Source organism: Rattus norvegicus, chromosome 17, assembly GCF_036323735.1.
Source record: "Rattus norvegicus strain BN/NHsdMcwi chromosome 17, GRCr8, whole genome shotgun sequence".
Taxonomy (NCBI): domain Eukaryota; kingdom Metazoa; phylum Chordata; class Mammalia; order Rodentia; family Muridae; genus Rattus; species Rattus norvegicus.
The window spans coordinates 4,182,151-4,200,616 of record NC_086035.1 but is presented as its reverse complement, the minus strand read 5'-3'; the positions used below and the strand labels follow the sequence as shown (position 1 = coordinate 4,200,616).

General features: G+C 48.9%; 1 long non-coding RNA gene across 2 annotated transcripts in view; it reads right to left on the bottom strand.

Annotated features, from left to right (window-relative positions):
* LOC100912124 (uncharacterized) overlaps positions 1-18,466 on the bottom strand; it is a 151,022-nt gene that overhangs the window by 44,080 nt on the left and 88,476 nt on the right. For both annotated transcript variants that reach the window (XR_001841748.3, XR_596585.4), the window contains exons 3-4: positions 8,986-9,494; positions 8,703-8,783 (exon numbers count right to left, since the gene is read on the bottom strand). This is a non-coding gene — a long non-coding RNA (uncharacterized LOC100912124). The remainder of the gene's footprint in view (positions 1-8,702; positions 8,784-8,985; positions 9,495-18,466) is intronic.

The window sequence follows — 18,466 nt, the reverse complement described above, 5'->3', positions numbered from 1 at the left end:
CCATTATACAAAGAGTGGAGGGCTCTGGTATGCACGAAGGAGAAAGGCCTCTTCTACCTCTGAGAGCACGTGGAAGGGAAAGTGTGATTGTTCGTTTTAACTGTCAATCTGGAACCGCCACGTCTGAAGAGTCTCTGAAGGGGGCTGTCTGGATTGACCCTCCTGAGTTTGTCCATGGGAGGTTATCTCTTGTTCCTGTTAATTCATGTGAGAAAACTAGGCCTCAAAGGAGGCACCACACCCCCTGGGGTTTGAGTCCCGAATTGTAGAAGAGCAGAGAAAGCAAGCTAAGCAGAAGGCGTGGGTGCCTGCATTCTCTCTGCTCTCGACTGTGGATGTGTCTGGCTGCTTCAAGCTCCTGCCTAGATTCTGCCACAGTGATGGTCTGTGACCTGTTCTGTGACTCACTCTCCCCTAAGCTGCTTTTACTTGCAGTGGTTTTGTTGTTGTTGTTTGTTTGTTTGTTTATTAGATATATTTATTTGCATTTCAAATGTTATTCCCTTTCCCGGTTTCCTGACTATAAGTCCCATCCCCTCCCCCTCCCACATATGGGTGTTCTCCCCATCCACTCCCCTTACCATCCCCCCACATTCCCCTGCACTGGGGGTCCAACCTTGGCAGGACCACGGGCTTCCCCTTTCACTGGTGCCCCAGCAAGGCTATTCTCTGCTGCATATGCAATTGGAGACCTCGGTCCATCCATGAGACAGAAGCTCCAAGATTTCCAGTGGATGCCCCAACCCTTGAATGGTGCCAAACCCTTACATACCAGGTTTCCCTCTACATATACACACACATGCAAAGCTGGAATAGAATAGTTACAGTGCACACTCATGGGACTGTATGTAAATATGGCCTCGCTTCCTGGAAAGAGACGAGACACTATTAGTATGATGACGGAGGCAGGAAACGGGATGGCAGACCTGTAAATGAGACCAAGCACCGGGCAGTTCCTTTTTACTTCCTGCGTTTGATTCCTGTGCCTCGTGAGGAAGACAGCCGTCGTCTTTGTTTTTATAAACCTGTTTGTACCTGCTGCCTGTAACACGATGTTTTAAAGGGTGTGACTGACACACACGGTGCCTTGCACTGCTATTTGTGGCAAGAACATGTAACACGCAGTTCCTTCGCATATGTAGTGTAGTAACAAGAACGCACTGCTAGGCTGGGTATGGCTCCACCGCAGAGCACTGGCTTAGCCTCTTCATAGTTCTAGGCTCAACCCCTGGAAACGAGAGCAGAATCTCGTTACCCAGGCAGGTCGTTCAAACCCACTGTACAAAGGAGGGTTCCTTCTGTCACGAGGGAGGAATCTCTGCCCTGCGTGGAGACCTAACGTTCCAGTTGGCCTGTGTCAATCACTGAGCCAGGGGAGGCAACACGACCCCTAGGAAGCTGAGTGCGCTGTAGAGATGGGCGGGGTCCTTCCCAGAATCCCTAGCTGCCATGCGGCTTTATAAGTCTACGCATTTTCTGAATTATTCGGAAAGCCTAACTTCCCCCACCTCATTTCTATCTCATGCCTTAGGTCACTTTGCCAGCACTTTGGGCTTCTTCAACATTGTGGGCCGTCTTAATCTTTTTCTGAAGCTTCCATCACTGCCGTGTGCCTGCTTATCCATCCGTCCAACCTCCACCCTAATTTAAAGAGTGTGGTTTTTTTTCCTTTCATCAAGTCTCCTCCTCTCTAAAGATGTGGAGATTACAGCTCGCCCGCTTGAAAGGGATGTAGGGATGTTCTCTTAAACTCCAGTAAACCTGTCTCTGAGCCTCTGTTTTCATCCATTCTTGAAGGTTTTTTAAGATTTATTTATTGTTAATTATATAAGCACACTGTCGTCGTCTTCAGACACACCAGAAGAGGGCATGGATCCCATTACAGATGGTTGTGAGCCACCATGTGGTTGCTAGGAATTGAACTCAGGACCTTTGGAAGAGCACTCAGTGCTCTTAACTGTTGAGCCATCTCTCCAGCCCCATTCTTGAAGTTTTAAAAATCATGTGTATGGCTGTTTGGCCTGGATTGATGTTTATGTCTCAGTTCAGTGTCTGGTACCCACAGGAGCTAGAAGAGGGGGTCAGATCCCTTGGCATCTGGACTACAGGCAGTCATGAGTCATTAGAGATGTGCTGAGAATCAAGCCTGGATCCTCAGCAAGAACCCCCGGCTCTTAACCACCCAGCCACGTCCTTGGTCCCCTTTCTAATTCTTTTATTAAAGAGACTACAAGCCCCCACATGGGTGCCCTATGTACCCCGGCACCATCTGGCAAGCGCAGAGAGGCTTCCCAGATGCTAGAAACAATAGTTGGACACACCACACTCCTTAGCACAACCATCACGTCACCATGAAAAATGGTTCAGTTCACATAATTCATCTTTGTAAGGTTTTCCACACTGGCCACCGATTTTTCTGAATGCTAGGATATTCCTGAATGCACTCTGTGACTTTATAATAAGAAATCAAATTTCTGGGGCACCTGCGCAGTGGGACCATCACCTATCTCCAATTTGTAATATGGTTGTTGTCCATAAGATGGGGCCAAAGAGCCAGGAAGTGTAGTTCCCCTCTGGAAGCTAAATCTGCCTCAGGAGCTAAAATCTCTCCACTTACATAATGGGGTGGAGTGAGTTGGGGTTCCGACCCTGGACGTGGCTCCTGTAGGTCCATCCTGTCTTTAGTGTTTCTGCCACCCAGAGCCAACTGACAGTCCACATGGGTGAAAATGGACACAGAAATTACTTCACCTGGAAGGATTTCTGCCAATTTTTTTAAAACACAGAGAAACACAGAGAAAGTAAAGGAAGACACTTCAAAGCATGAAATACCAGTGGTATTTACCAGGGAATGAAGCTCCAGCCATCACAAAAGCCCAGATTGCCAGAGCTCTTGATCGAGGGTTTTAATCAAAATGCACCCAGCTGCCTGTGTTTAATGTTAATTGTGAGCTCTTTATCTGTCAGCCAATCGCTGCTCTTCTGGGCTGGCACAGTGACAAAAACAGCCCAGTCACCAAATTCTCTTCCTGACTCATTTGGTTAAGGTGAGGTGAGGTGGATGGGGTGCGGTGGGGTATAAATCACTTCCAGGTCTGGCCAGTCTTGGTATGAAGGACTTCACTGGTTTTATAATGCTAAATAACGCCTATGCCTGAAATTTTCCTCTCTGCCTTCCAGATGCACCTGTGTGCAGTGAGAAACCATCAAAACCCAGTTCTCCTTCCTGCCGACAAAAGGCAATGTAGCATCTTCACGTCATAACATCTTTGTTGGGGTCCACTGTGGCTCAGACAAGCTGCTTTATTTAGTAGCTCCCTCTGCTCCCTGACTAGCCCTAGAGTGGGTTCTACAATTTAGAGAAGTTTCTCTTTCCTCTCATCTATTTTCTCTCAGATTGCTGAACAGTTCAAGCACTCCAGCCAATCCCCACCCCCACCCCCATTCCCACCCAGAGGGAGGGATAACTCAGTCCGGTTTCTGGCCTGGAAGGTAAGCAATGCACTGGGCTGGGGTGAATGGAGAAAACACTACCCCTCCCCCACTCCATTCTATCCCCCTCCCCCTCAACTTCATAAGTGGTTGGTGAAAAGGAAGTCTTCCTGGCAGTCTCTAAAGGAGCAGAGGATTTCTAGAGTTACCTCAGGCACGTGGCGAGTGCACCTTGCAACCTTCCACAACCTTGAGCCCAACTTAGAGAATTGTGAAGACAGTGCCAGTTACTGGCCGTGGTGCTTAGCAAAGAGTTTGTCCCATCTCTGGTCTTTTACATATAGATGGCAGTTAATATTCAAACAAATGTAAGCAAACCCACGGGTTGATTAAATTAAATCTTCTCCGGCTCGATTTACATAACTTGGCGCAATCAGAACGGGGAGAGGGAGAAAGTGGAACTGGACGGAGAGGTACACACTGCGGCCCTCTGGAATCAGGCATAATTGCACAGAGTTGTAAATTCTGCTGCTCCTGAAGGCCCAGTTGGCCGAAGCTAACTGCAATCTCAAAATATTAACAGATGTGAGTTGCTGAGCTGGCAAGTTAATTAAAGTCTTAGATAAACAAGCAGGACAATTGTAAACAGGAGAAAAGAAAAGCTGGATTAAAGACCTGAAAACCTCATGGAGATGCACAGTGCCACCGTGTTCTAGCCCCACCCCGCCCACACCCCCACCCCCACCCACCAGCTCGCAGCTGCGGCGCTCAGCTACTTCCCAGGAGTTTCTCAGAAACAGAAACAAAATTAGACCTAAGTGAAGCCCCCTAACTGGAGCAAGGCGACAAAGGCCACCGATAGGAGGGGCTGAATGAAAACAGCGACTTTGCCGGCCTTGAAAGGGTTGAGGAGGGGTTTGAGGTTTGGTAGACGTTTATGATTGAGGCTGTATTGCTGCTCGTCCTCTCAGTCCTGCAACATTCCCAACAGCCCCCAGGGGGCAGCCTTCTCTTCCACAGTTCCTTTACCACAAGAAAGGGAGTCTTAAGGCAGTGTCCAAGAGCTGGTTAAACTAATTTTATAGGTTACCTATCAAAAACTAAAGTTCCGACATTTGAGTTTAAGCCAGGCCTAGCCACACAGATCTGTAATCCCAGCACAAGAGAGGAAAGCAGGAAGATGACCCAAGGCTTCCGGTCTGAGAGCCAGCAGTGGTCAAAGATGATTGGGTGTAAAGGTGGGTCAAGGGCCATGTGTATTCCCGTGGCAACCAAAGGGCAAATGAAAACAGGGGTGCAGATGAAAGGGGAATCTAGGACTTGGGGTGCTTCTGAACTCCCCAGGAAAGAACACACAAAGACAGATGCACAGGACCATGGCTACAGGAAGCACTCTGAGAAGGTCCCAAGCAAGGGGCTTGAATGAGAGGAGAAGTCGTCCCTCTGTCTACTAGGAGTTAGTTGTGAGACCTGGGAGGATAAAACCGGAGGCTGCGCCCACCCCTTGTGTGGAAGGGTACAATAGACACTTCCTTAAAGTTTTTCCTGTCCTGAGCCCTGCAAGCCAGTTCTGGGCAGCTTAGAACACCGCACACGGTGTGAATGTGAATCATGCAGGTGTGAGACACAGTGACAGGATTTAGGAAGGCGGCTGAGTTGATACAGTGCCTGATGGGAAGACACAAGGACCTCAGCTCAGATCGCAGCACCAGTGTCAGGGTCAGGCACAAGTCTGCAATGGTGCTGGTGTCACAGACAGGAAGGGCCCTGAAGCTCAGTGGCCAGACCACCTTCCAAACTAGGCAAGCTCCAGATTCCGTGAGACACCCTGTCTCAGAAAGCAGGGTGGAGAATTATGGAGGGAGGTACCCCACATCGTCCTCTGGCTTCCACTCATATGCATCCATACATGTGCACACAAGTACTCAAAACACACACACACACACACACACACACACACACACACACCACCTCCCAGGGTGGCAAAACCCTGTATGTGTTGGGAGAACAGATATCTATGCTTTTCACACCCATGCTTGACTGAATCTGTGAATGCAGAACTGAGGGAGAGGGAGCCAGCTGTGCTTGAGAGCAGGTGTGATGGCTGCAGCAGAGAGCAGCCAAGGCCATGCAGAATGCTAAGGGCATGGCTGGCCTGCTCAGGGCATGGCTGGTCTGCTCAGGGCATGGCTGGTCTGCTCAGGGCATGGCTGGTCTGCCCAGGGTATGACTGGTCTTCTCAGGGCATGGCTGGTCTTCTCAGGGCATGGCTGGTCTGCTCAGGGCATGGCTGGTCTGCTCAGGGCATGGGTGGCCTGCTCAGGGTATGGCTGGTCTTCTCAGGGCATAGCTGGCCTGCTCAGGGCATGGCTGGTCTGCTCAGGGTATGGCTGACCACTACCAGCCTCTTAGCTTTAAGCCACTTAACTTCACTCAGGTTCTCAACTTTGTGCCTTCACTTTAGGCCAGCACTGCCAGCCTTTTATTCTCTGCTCACTGCCCAGCCCCTTCTAGAATCCTCACAGCTGCCTGTTCCCTGCTTCCCTTCTCTTACCTCCTCTGTCCCCGAGCCAAAACTGGAGCAGGCCCCGTCCATTCCCTCTAATCTAGGCAGCCCTGTTAGAGTTGCTTGTGAGCAGACACGGGGCTGGTGCTGTTTCTAGTAACTGTCACCTGCCCTTCCTGGTAGAGAGAAGGGGAAACGTTCACGGATCTACATGCTGCTTTTAGGTGAATGGGGTGCTGGGGAATTTTCTTCTGCCTGCTGCATTCAAGGCAGTCATTCCTCCAGAGTGGCTTGTTTTAAGCGGCACATGCTGCTGCCGTGTGGCATCAATGCAGTTTGTGTGCTGCATTGTGATTGAAGGGGTACCGTGCAGAGCGATGCTATTAGGGAATTGTGGAAGTCCTCAGAAGTCTGAGTTAGGGGAGCTCCTGTGGGCCCTAGGGTTATGCCCTCTGGAAGTAGTTCTTCAGTGAAGGACTGTTTTTAAAACTTGAGTTTGGCCTCCAGCCCAGCCCTCTCTGCTTCTGGTTTGAAGCCTAATCGTTTGTTGGTTGTAGCCAGAGAGTCCACCCACCATGAGGTGAGGTAGCCAAAGGGAAGCCAGGAATCTCTGTCCTCCAAACTGCAGGGTAAGTGGATGTTTTCTCCTTAAACCTTAGCAGCCTCAGGTGCTCTGTGGCAGTGACAAAATTCTAACTAACACCCTTCCTTGTGCCGTGGAAGGTATCCTGTCTGCAGCCCCCACCAGCCCAGAGAAAACAGAATGGAGAAGGGTCTGATGACCTATCCCTGGTCGTGCCAGCAGCCTTCTCAGAACAGGGGTGTAGGAGGATACTGTGCTTCTTCTCTGTGCTTTGAATCCTGGGGTCTCAGTTTTTTTTTTTTTTAAATGATACTTTTTTTTTCCTTTCTGGCTTTTTTTTTTTAAAGATTTATTCTATGTATGTGAGTACACTGTAGCTGTCTTCAGACACACCAGATGAGGGCATTGGATATCATTACAGGTGGTTGTGAGCCACCATGTGGTTGCTGGGATTTGAACTCAGGACCTCAGGAAGAGCAGTCAGTGCTCTTAACCTCTGAGCCATCTCTCCAGCCCCTCTCTCAGTTTTTAATGAGGGAAGCTCAGAGTTCACAGCAACTCGGCTGTCATCGTTGGGTTGTATGTTTGGCCAGTAACTTAGGCCACATTTGGCAAGCACAGCTCAACCTTTCCTGGAATCTTGTCTTTATCTATAAGCCAGCAGGACTTCTGGCAGGCTCACAGTATGCATTGGACAAGGCAAATGAAATTGCCCAAGTTTGTCAACAATCCAAGGCTGCATGATCTGGGACAGAGGGAGCTGCTGGCTCAGCAGGATGGGTGAACAAGAGTGGGGAAACCTTCTCATTGCAAGCCTGAGCCCTGGGAGGGCTGAGATGAACTAGACCTGACAAGCACTCGGGTCATGTCTGGACTTGCACAGATGGAATTTTAAGCACATAAAAACACTGGGGTGCGGGTGCCAGGAAGCTAGCTTTCACAGCAGAGTTCCGTGGGTCCTGAGAAAACAACAAGAGCCCATGAGCCCGTGCCTTGGCAAAACAATGCCTACTGTTCTGACAGCCAGGAAGATGAGGCTCCTTAGAAAACAACTATGGAAGCTCCACACTGAGACAGGAGCATGAAAAGTAGGAATGGAGACTGATGAGTGCTCTCTGTCTCTCTGTCTCTGTCTCTGTCTCTGTCTCTGTCTCTGTCTCTGTGTCTCTGTCTGTCTGTCTGTCTCTCTCTCTCTCTCTCTCTGGGTGTGTGTGTGTGTGTGTGTGTGTGTGTGTGTGTGTGCAGGAACCTGTACGTGGATACTGTAAACCAACACCAAGTGTCTTCCTCAGTCATTTTCTACCTTATACATATAATATATATTTTTATTTATGTGAAGAAAGGGGCCGCCGTATGCTTACACAAGTGCAATGCCTAAAGAGTCCAGAAGATGGCAGCAGATTCCCCTGGATCTGGAGTTATGAGGGCTTGTGAGCTGCCATTTGGTGATGAGAACTGAACCGAGATCCTGTGCCAGAACAGCCAGTGCTCTTGAGTGCTGAGTCCTGGACCCTATTTTCTTAGGCAAAGTCTCTCATTGAACAGACTCTCCCTTCTGGAAACAGAAGGGAAGAGGCCCAGGGTAGCAGGGACGATTGGAGAACCATTTCAGTTACTACTCACGTAATGCTTTTAAAGTGTTTCAGAAAGGGTCTTAAAGACTGCTTGAAGAATCCCAAGTCAATGATCATGCGAGGGTATCATGATTAGTGTTAGCTGTGTACTGTACAGAATCTACAACCAACAGAGAGCTGGGCTTGTGATCGTGCCTGTCGGGGATAACCTTGACTACATTAATTGAGGTAGAAAGACTTGCCCACTGTGGGCGGCATTATTCCCTGGCTGGAATCCTGGACTGTTCATCCGTCTCTAATTCCTGACTGTAGATATGATGTTACCAGCTGCTTCAAAAATCCACCTGACTTTCTCACATGATAGACTCTACCCTTAAACTGTGAGTCAGCACGGACCCTACTTTTAAGCTGATCCTGTCAGAGTGCTGTATAACAGCGACAGCAGAGAAAAGTGGAAAAACACAGGCCAGTGAAGAGCCTCTTCTCACGCTCTGTCTCAGCACAAGGGAGCCTTTCAGAAGGTCACCATGCCAACTGGTTAGCATCCTGAAGGTACCTCACATGAAGTCTTCTGTGTCAGCTATGGTTTGACAAGGGTACCACTCACCTTGATGTCCTGTCATGAAGACGTGGTTCCAGGGGGTGGAGTGGGGAGGCTCTCAGTTGTACCTGGCCTCAGTCACAGACACTACGGTATGATAAAGAATGAATTAAAACTGGCTTGTAAAAGAAACCAGACTGTACATCTCGCCCCATGCAGGCTGTCACGTAGCAAAGCACAGGCTAAAACTAGTGTGCACCGTGCTAACGAGCCGTAAGCTGAAGGTGAGGGGTATAAGAGTCCTAAGTACTTCTGTAATGCTCAACATTGATCTACTGATGCTGCTTACCGGAACCTGGAATCGCGGTGAGCTCCCCTGGGCCTCAGGTTCCCACTCGCACCAACAGCGGTGTAGCCGAGCCCGCTCTTCCCTCAGCCAGACACCATTGGATCACTTCTCCTTGCATCCCAAGTTCTAACTTTGGAGAAGATCAACCCCATGCTTGCTGACAAGTGCGCAGCCTAAGCTAACTTCACTAAAGTAGGTTGCCCCTACTTTAACCCTGGTTAAGCTGCCTGAACTCTGTGTCTCCCTCTCCAGATACGGTTGCTGAGGTCGGATCCATGGACCCCATCCAAACAGTAAATACAGCACTGGCTCCTCTCCCCCACGCAGATGGGAGAGGATGCATGGGTTGTTCTGTCAGACCAGTGACTCTTAAATTAACCACTCGCCAACTGCTGCCCTACTTTAAGTGGAACAATGCCATCCGCCCACACCGTCAACCCTCTGAGGGCAAGCTCAAACCATAGCAAGGCTCGCGAACCAAGAAATGGTGCCCGGTTCCTTTTCCAAACCTAAGAAAAGGAGAAGAAAGGAAGAAATTACAGGCTTTCCTCCTCCCTCCCGAACTTCACAGACTGTGCACAATGCAGGGCCTCTCATGCTTCTCCTCCCCCTTCCCTGATCCTCCAGCCCAGCCCCTGCCTCTGCCCAGGGCCTTTGTTTGAGTTGTTTCCCATTTTCCTCCAAATCCTACTGGGGGAGCAAGAGTATGGTCCTTTACGCCATGCTAAACAACCAAAACAATCTAGAGAACTTAGATCACATGTAAAAGTGATCACCCCCAATGCCTAACCCTAATTCTATGGAAGGGTTTATGTGGGGACTGCGCTCTGGGATTCTGTCTCATCCTGCTGCACAGTGCAGACAGACACGGGGACCCTCCAGTCACAGGAGGCACAGACAACCAGGCAAAGGGATTTGTCAGCACCCAAAACCGTCTTTCAGTATCTACCACAAGAGATCCCTCTAACTCCATTACACCATTGCCTGGTTATAGTTACTAAATTTCTTCCTGGTGTTTGAGGAGTCCACATCTCTGAGGGGAGGCATAGCATTCACCTTTGCGTCCCGTGTCCCTGCACAGGGCCTGGTGCACTGTGAGCATACAGACGCCGGCTTCACTGAAGGAGCCTCGGGCCACAGTGCACCTTCTTACAACGTTCACCTGAGGATGGAGGGGCTGAGCTTGGCTCATGGGGAGAGGCTCTCCCACCCTGAGGGTATCCATTAGCTGCCAGACTGATACACTGTGACAATCCTCTCACTTTTAAAATAGGAAATGAGAGGCTCTGCCAGAGCCTGACAAATACAGAGGCGGATGCTCACAGCCAACCACTGGGCTGAGAACGGGGACCCCTGGAGGAGTTAAAGGATTGAAGGAGCTGAAGGGGTTTGCATCCCCTTGAGAAGAATGATATCAGCCAACCAGAGCTCCCAGGGACTAAACCACCAGCCAAAGAGTACACGTATGTAGCAGAGGAAGGCCTTGTTGCACATGAATGAGAGGCCCTTGGTCCTGGGAAGGTTCGATGACCCAGTATAGGGGAATGCCAGGGCAGGGAGGAGGAAGGGAGTGGGTAGGTGGGTGGGGGAGTACCCTCATAGAAACAGGGGAAGAGGAGATGAGATAGGGGGTTTGTGGAGGAGAAACCAGGGAAGGGAATAACATTTGAAATGTAAATAAAGAAAATATCCGATAAAGGAAAAGAAAAAAGAAAATAGGAAATATCTCAAGAAGAAAGAGAAAGAAAGGGGCAGATGGTTACAAATACAGAGGAGCCCCATTCAGAGAAGACAGGGTCTTCACGACCCGTCCAGCGGGTCCAGTTATTCAGGGTCCCGAAGAGGCTTTCTACCTGCGGGTCAAGGGGGTGAAGAGAAGGAGGAGACCAAGCAAAGTTCTGTTGTCAAGGTCTCGTTTATTGAGAGAAATGTACACCATTTAAAGCTCTGAGGCAGGAATAGAAGCGGGAACTGAAGCTTAGGGTGGGGGAGTATTGGGAAGTGCCCAAGGATATAGGGTGAATCACTAAACTGCAAGATATCCTCCTTAAACAAAGAGGCCACAGTCTTCCGGGGACATGTTCTTTGAAAAGGTCGAACCCTTCTCAGGAATCTGCTCAGGGACATCCGGTGTTTGCTCAGGCTGAAACATCCTGTGGTTGCTCCCCGGAATCTTCCTGGAAGAGGAGGCTTTTGTCCAACAATCTCATAATCTTACAGCAGCCTCCTTAGGGGTGAGCTTCTGTGGCCATACAGCCCAGAGTCACGTAGCCACCTTGAGCTATGCAGTCACAAAGTGGCCAGGCCCAAATCCAATATGGCTCCCTACATCTTCAGTAGTGTGAGGCTTGAAATAAGTATCTTTTCTGAGACCTCTCTGGGATGTCAGCGTTGCTCCATCTATGGAAGAATGGAGACTGAGCTTCCTCCTGTCTTCATGCTGAACCCGGGCTCTAAACCTCAACGGCTCTTCGTTCCCAGGATGGAATCCTGTTTGAGCACCACACATCACTGAGCCCCCAGGGGCTGCCTCTTCCCACCTTCCCAGCCCTTGCCTTCCACTCAAGACATTTTAAAATGGGTTCTGAGGTTTGAACTCGACCTGTTCGCCAGACATTTCCAAGTTCTTCCTGTAAAACCAGTTCCAAAGGCCTTTTCTTTGTTGCTACCACAGGCATAAATGGCTCGGCACCCATTTCCTGGGTCAGGTGTCTGGAGCTGGAGCTGTAGACTGTTGTGAACTACCATGCGGGTGCTGGTAATGGAACCCCGGGTCGTCCACAGGAGCAGCAACCGTTTGTAACCCTGAGCCCCCTCTCCAAGCTTCGAATATACATGACTCTCGAGGGCAAGAGACAATGGCCTTGGGGGTAGCCAGAGCCCGTTAGAGTGGGCTTTCTTGGGTTCAGCAACCACCCTGGTTTTATCTTCCAAACAGATGGCTTGCATGCAGCACCACCGGAAGCCTTGGGTAACCGTCATGGCTGAGACAGGGACAGTACCCCAGGAAGACTAGAAGGCAGGACATAAAGCCAAAGTGAAGTACTCTTGAGGATTGTGGTCTGATGGAAATAGATGGGGGTTTGGACCAGTTTACCCCTCCCCTCCTTTATTGTTTCAGCCTCCTAATCGGGCGTGTCTTGGTGAAGCCTTGCCTGCCTCCATAAGCCAAAAACATGTAACGCATCTCATTTCCTGAGTTCATAGCTAGAAAAAAAAAATATCTGCCATAGGGATGAATTCTGCCTAGAGTCTCGCCCACATCTGATTTAGGTGAAACGCAGAACTTCAGACTTTCAAAGCTTCTAAATGTCCAGGCGTCGACACGGGAACTGACTAGGACTTCTGAAGCTGTTGGCATAGATGGGATCCCTTCGGCTTCCAAGCACACGAGTTTGCTGGTGACAAGGATGGGACGTCACGGGTCAAACAAATGTCCCCTGGTTTTTGTAGTTTGTGTGTTAGAGACTCGGCTCCTAATATGGAGTCTGAAATCCTCCATCATGGCCTATGAGCTCACGCTGGATATTCTTCTCTGTGACGAATGCTCAACTGAGCAACTAGATGGGGGAGGGGACCGACTCGAAGTTTGATAGAAAATCACTCCACGGTGGCGGCAATGACCCCAGTAGCCCACTCCTGCCGTTGGGGTCATGTGCTTAGATCCTACAATTAGAAGGCACAGCATTGCCAGCTGGGGAATGGAGGGTTCGGACACATGAGCCGGTGAGAGTCTTTACAAGAGGAAGGAATAAGGCAAGGGCATTTCCTTCAGTATGTGAGGACACGGTGGGAAGGGGGCCATGTGTAAGCAGCGCAGAGGCCGCCACTGGAGAGCCAGATCCTCAAGCAGCTTGATTGTGAACGAAGACGAGTCAGTGCCTGTTTGTATTCTGCTTATTGTGTGGTGTTTGTGATGCTCGCCTGGGATGAACACAGTTATAGACAGTAGTGTGCACGCACACACACACACACACACACACACACACACACACCACACATACACACGCACACGCACAATCTTTATCAGACTGGGTGTAAGCCACCTCAGCAATGCTCTCCCTATTTCAATGGATTTCCACATCTCCCTGAAGGTTCCCTGACCCTAAGCCCGGTGGGTGACACGCGTCTGTGCTATAATTCACACATTGATTGTGAGATTCAAGCTAGCAAAACTTTAAGAGACAGAGCTATTTATATTTTCAGAATGGATATTTAAAAAAAATAGGTTAAGCCTTAGAAGCATCTTCTATTTTGGGGAATTGGGGAATCTGTCTTTATTTTTAAAAGTCCAATACAAAGAAAGCCGCATAGGGGGTTTAGGGCATCTGATCCTATTGAAAGATGCTTCAGTAAAGTCTCAGTGTTAGTTTATTTAAATAACCAAGAACTGACTGAAAAGAAAATGAACATTCTAGATCTTGTGGGGTTTGTGGGAAGTTGAAAACCAAGTTTCCAAGAAACCAGAAACGGCCATTTCTTGGTCCCCACCGATCTGCTGACCCACAAAGCTACCGGACAGGACACTCATGTGCATCTAATTTCCTCAAGGCAGACATCCCAGTATGAAGGGTCAAACCACTTCCCCCGTGGACGGCCAGGGGGACAGACACATCCATTTCCTCCAAGAATTTACCAGGAAGTCCAAAATCATTGTAGCAAATGCATATCCTGCCCCCAGTTTCCATAGGAAAAGCCACCAGTGCTAAGTAAACAAGACTTGTGTCACTTCGTGTTTCAAGCTCCGGGACTCTTGTCTAACAAGGTATGACACCTGTCAGCCTACCAGACAAACCAAGAGTAGCAGACAGCACAGACATGGCAGGGGAGAGCCTGCGCAGGAGGCAGAGGATGTGTGCAGGAAGCAAAGAGACCTCTGTGCTTCAGAAGCAAGCAGGTATGTGAGAGAGAGACAATCTCGGAAGTCTCTAAAACAGTCTCACACTCATCAAATACTACCTTTAAAATGCTCACTGAGGACTGTCAGGATAGCTCACTGGGGACTGTCAGGATAGATCACTGGGGACTGTCAGGATAGCTCACTGAGGACTGTCAGGATAGCTCTCTGGGGACTGTCAGGATAGGTCACTGGGTAGGAATGTGGAGGTCTGAGTTCGAATTCCAAGATCCACGTAAAAAGATGGCGGTGGACCTATGCCTATACCCCAGCACTGTGAGGGGCGGACACTGGAAGACAGCTGGGGCTCCTCTCCAATGTCTGTAGAACTTTCAGGAGATCTGACTGGTCCCCTAGGGGCTTTACTTTTTTTTTTTTTAAAGATTTATTTATTTATTATATGTAAGTATACTGTAGCTGTCTTCAGACACATCAGAAGAGAGCAGGTCTCATTACAGATGGTTGTGAGCCACCATGTGGTTGCTGGGATTTGAACTCAGGACCTCTGGAAGAGCAGTCAGTGCTCTCAACCGCTGAGCCATCTCTCCAGCCCGGGGCTTTACTTTCTTGGGAGCCTCTTCTCCTGCTTTTACCTCATTCCTTGTTTTGTGTATGTTTAAGATGTTTGTTTACTTTTAAATTTGATTTTGGTAGGTAATATATGCCTAAGAACTTATCCATTTCTTTTAGACTTTGAGGTCTTTTTTTTAAGTTTTTTGTTTGTTTGTTTGTTTGTTTTGCTTTTTTCCCCTATTTTGGGAGATTTTGACTTTATGGGCAAGGATGTTTTGCCTGCATGTGCTTCTGTGTACCCGACACAGGCAGTTTCTGGGGCCTGCAGAGGCCCGAAATGGGCATTTGATTACTGGGATCTGGAATTCCAGCTGGTTGTGAGGCACCATATTGGTTCTGACAACCAAACCCTGGTCCTCTTCGAGAGCAGTGAGTGATCGTAAACATTTAGCCATCTCTCCAGCCTCCATAACGGTTACGTTTTATTGATGGGTTGTTCCATTTTAAAGCATGTACTGGCTTTTCCTCTCTCCTCTGACTAATTTTAGCCCAAAGTTTCCGATGTTTGTTCAAGCAGTGGCTTGCTTCAAGCTTCTGCTTCTCTGATAAATTGACTCCATCCTTTCTGTCTGTCTGTGAGTGCCGTTGTCAATGAGGTGTGCTTCCTGGAGACAACAAATGGATGGGTGTGTCTTAACGATTCTTGCTGGCATCCCGTGTGAGACATGGTGGGCTCCTTCCTAACACTTCATGTCTCATCTCTCTCATGTGCTGGGTTACTGTGGCTTCCTGTGCTTGTCCCCCTCTCTGCACACACTGCCTTTCACTACCTCTCCCCTTCCGACTGAGTCCAATTTTTAAAATGTCTCGTCCAATCGTCACGGTATTTCAAGTAGGAAGAAGTGTCTATTCTTGTCACCCACCCTATCTTAGCCAGAAGACCTGCTCCTCCATCTCCTTCCACATGGCCTCAGAGGCACCGTAAACCAAACATGCTCTTAACCCCTGTAACTCAGATGCCAAGGGCGGATGACCAATGAACGTCGAGCCCGAGATGTGCTGGCAAAGACTCCGGAGGTTCTGTTTCCTTTAACTTTATGAAGGTGACTCTAGCTGGGGCCTTGTTTTGTCCACACGCTCAGCCTATTTTCTTTGTACAAGGTAAGAAGTATAATGGAATTGAACCGTAATCCTTTTTTGTCATTGTTCGATTGCCTAGCTATTTTTTTTTTATTTTGATAACAATAGTGAGGGTTAGAACTTGCACTTCACTTGAATTCAAAACACACAAACCAGTACTTCCCAGAGCTAGGAATGCCTTCAGTTATCTCTCACTTTAGTGCTCAGAACGCTTTGTTAGCAATGCCTCCCATTCTTTCCCAACCAAGTCAGGAGTAGATTTCCAGGGGAATGGGAACCCTGTCTTTACTGCTCGCGATTTCAGTGTTAGCTTCAATACCTGCCTCTACCAGGTCTGCCGCTCTGTCCCCATAGCTATTCCTGCTGCTCAATAAACAGCAGTGGGGGGAAAACAAGCTCCCCTTTTGTTGCCTTCTAGAAAAATCGATAAGAATGCAATCTGAGCAAGGTATGATTTTAATCAGTGCTGCCTTAGGCATTAGTGTCCCCGTAACACTTGGGACAAAGAGATGGAGTCTGCTTGGGACGCATGCCTTGAGTTTGTGTTCTCGGGACACAGATTTGAACAGCTAGGAGAAATGAAACAAGGTCAAGGGTGTTTCCTCCCCAGGGAGATATAAGCCTGTAAACTCAGCAGTGTGGACATCAGTTTGGGGTCAGCACTTGCTCAGTCTGGATAAGAGGTCCACAAAGCACAAGTCGACTCAACTCCCCGGTGTTTGAAATTTACCCAGTGACCAAGTCCAATGTAGACAGATGTGGAAGAGCAGGGAAAGCCAGGCTTGGCTCAGGTGACAAAGACAAGGTGGAAGAAAGCAGCTGGTTTCCAAGGCACGGTTGGCACAAGGGATTGGGCTGGTTCATAGTTCACTTTGCCAGCTCTTGCCAGCCCCTCAAGCACTTGAGGAGGGTCCCAGGTAGAAGCAACAGAGCACCTCCAAGTTGGGTGCATTCCTGCAATGCAGTCATCTGTTCTTTTATTTATTTATTTATTTATTTATTTATTTATTTATTTATTTATTTACTGACTGACTCATTTGTTTAGTAGAGTGCACAGGGAGGTCAGAGGATGACTTTCAGGAATTGGCTCTTTTGGTCCTCTGTGGGTTTGGGGGAGCATATTCAAGAGTCATCGAGCACCATCATGGGCACACCCGTGTGCTGCTCCATCGTGCTGCCTCTTTATCTGTTCTTAATCTTAGGGAAGGGTACAGAATGACAAACATCCGCAGTGAGACAGCCAGCTCACGCAGTCGAGCTGGGTACAGGACGTCATCCACAAGTGACAGAAAGGAAGGAGATCACTAGTCACTGCGGCAGGCCAGACCAGTGGTGCAGACAGCTCTTCATGTTCTAGAATGTTCCCCGTGTGTTTTCTGAGCCCGTTCCACAGAGAAGGAGCCTCCCTAACCATGTGACTCCCTAACTGTGCTCTGGTCTCCTCAGAAATTTACATTTTTACTTCACCCGCTGCTCTCCAGGGATGTGGGCGAGGGCAGGGGTGGTTAATAGACAACAGTGCCGGAGAAAGGCAATGCTGGATAAAATATAACTCTGGTGACCTACAAACAGCATGCATTGGCCCGAGGCGTCCTTAATGAAAGCTGGGAGAGTAAAAAGAGGTCATGACCCCAGATTTGTCCGGAGTCCAGGCCACCGAGCAAGCGAGCGAGCGAGTGAGGGAGTGCATTCCTCAGAGACAGACCCAGCCTGCAGTCTGCATTCTACCCCCGGCCCCATAAACGCAGAGGGGAAGATCTGAAGTCAGATGTGAACAATGAACCTGCCTTGAGACATCAGCCTCGGCTGGGAACTGACTGGAAATAACTTCAGAATGAAGAAGCCCGCTCTGGAGGGGACATGGAGAGCTTCGGTTTGAGCTGTGTGTGTTCTACGTAGGAGGGAACCGCCAGTCCACTGCCTCTTGCTAAATAACAGAAGTCACATGATCCTCAAGAGGGGACTAAAAGGGAAAGCTCAGCCAGTGAGACGATGTGTTGGTGTCATAACATGGCCCAAAGCCGACTTAGGGAAGGAAAGGGTTTATTTCAGCTTGCAAGTTACAGTCTATCACTAAGGGAAGTTGGGACGAGAGCTTGCAGCAGGAACCTGGAGGCAGGAACTGATGCAGAGACTGTGGAGGAGTGCTGCTTACTGGCTTGCTCTCCATGGCTTGCTTAGCCTGCTTTTTGGATGCAACCCAGGCTCACCTGCCCAGGGGTGGCACTGCTCACAGTGGGCCGGGTCCTCCTGCATCTGTTAGCAAATTAAAAAAATACCTCACAAGCTAATCTGATTCCAGTAATTCCTGAACTGAGGTTCTCTCTGCCCTGGTGACTGATTCCACTTTGCGTTGAGCTGACAAAACTAACCAGCACAGAATGTAACACAGTATCTGACTTTAGAGATCAGAAGGGTTGGGTCAGGAAGCTGGGAATAGATCCACCTCAAGATCCAGCTGTGCCACTCTTGGCCATATTCCCTGAGGACTTCATCCTATTCCCTGAGGACTCCATCATATTCCTTGAGGACTCCATCATATTCCCTGAGGACACTGCATCCGATTGCAGCAGATTCTTGCCCATCAGTGTCCATTGCTGCTCTACTCATAATAGTCAGAAATGGCCTAAATGTCCATCAGCTGATGAATGGATATGGAAAATAGGATACATTTACCCAATAAAATATTATTCAGCTACTAAGAAAAATCAAATCATGAAGTTTGCAGGCAAATGGATAGAGGTAGAAAAGTCATCCCCGGTCGGGTAACCCAGACCCGCAAGGACAACTTGAATGTAGATGTTTGCTTACAAGCTGCTGATGTGTGATCTGTGTGTTTCAGTCAAATAAACATGGAGGTTAGGTAGCTAATGACTGCGGAGGGAAGGAGGGAGGAGGATCTTCCGAGGAAGGGGAAATAGAATACGTTGT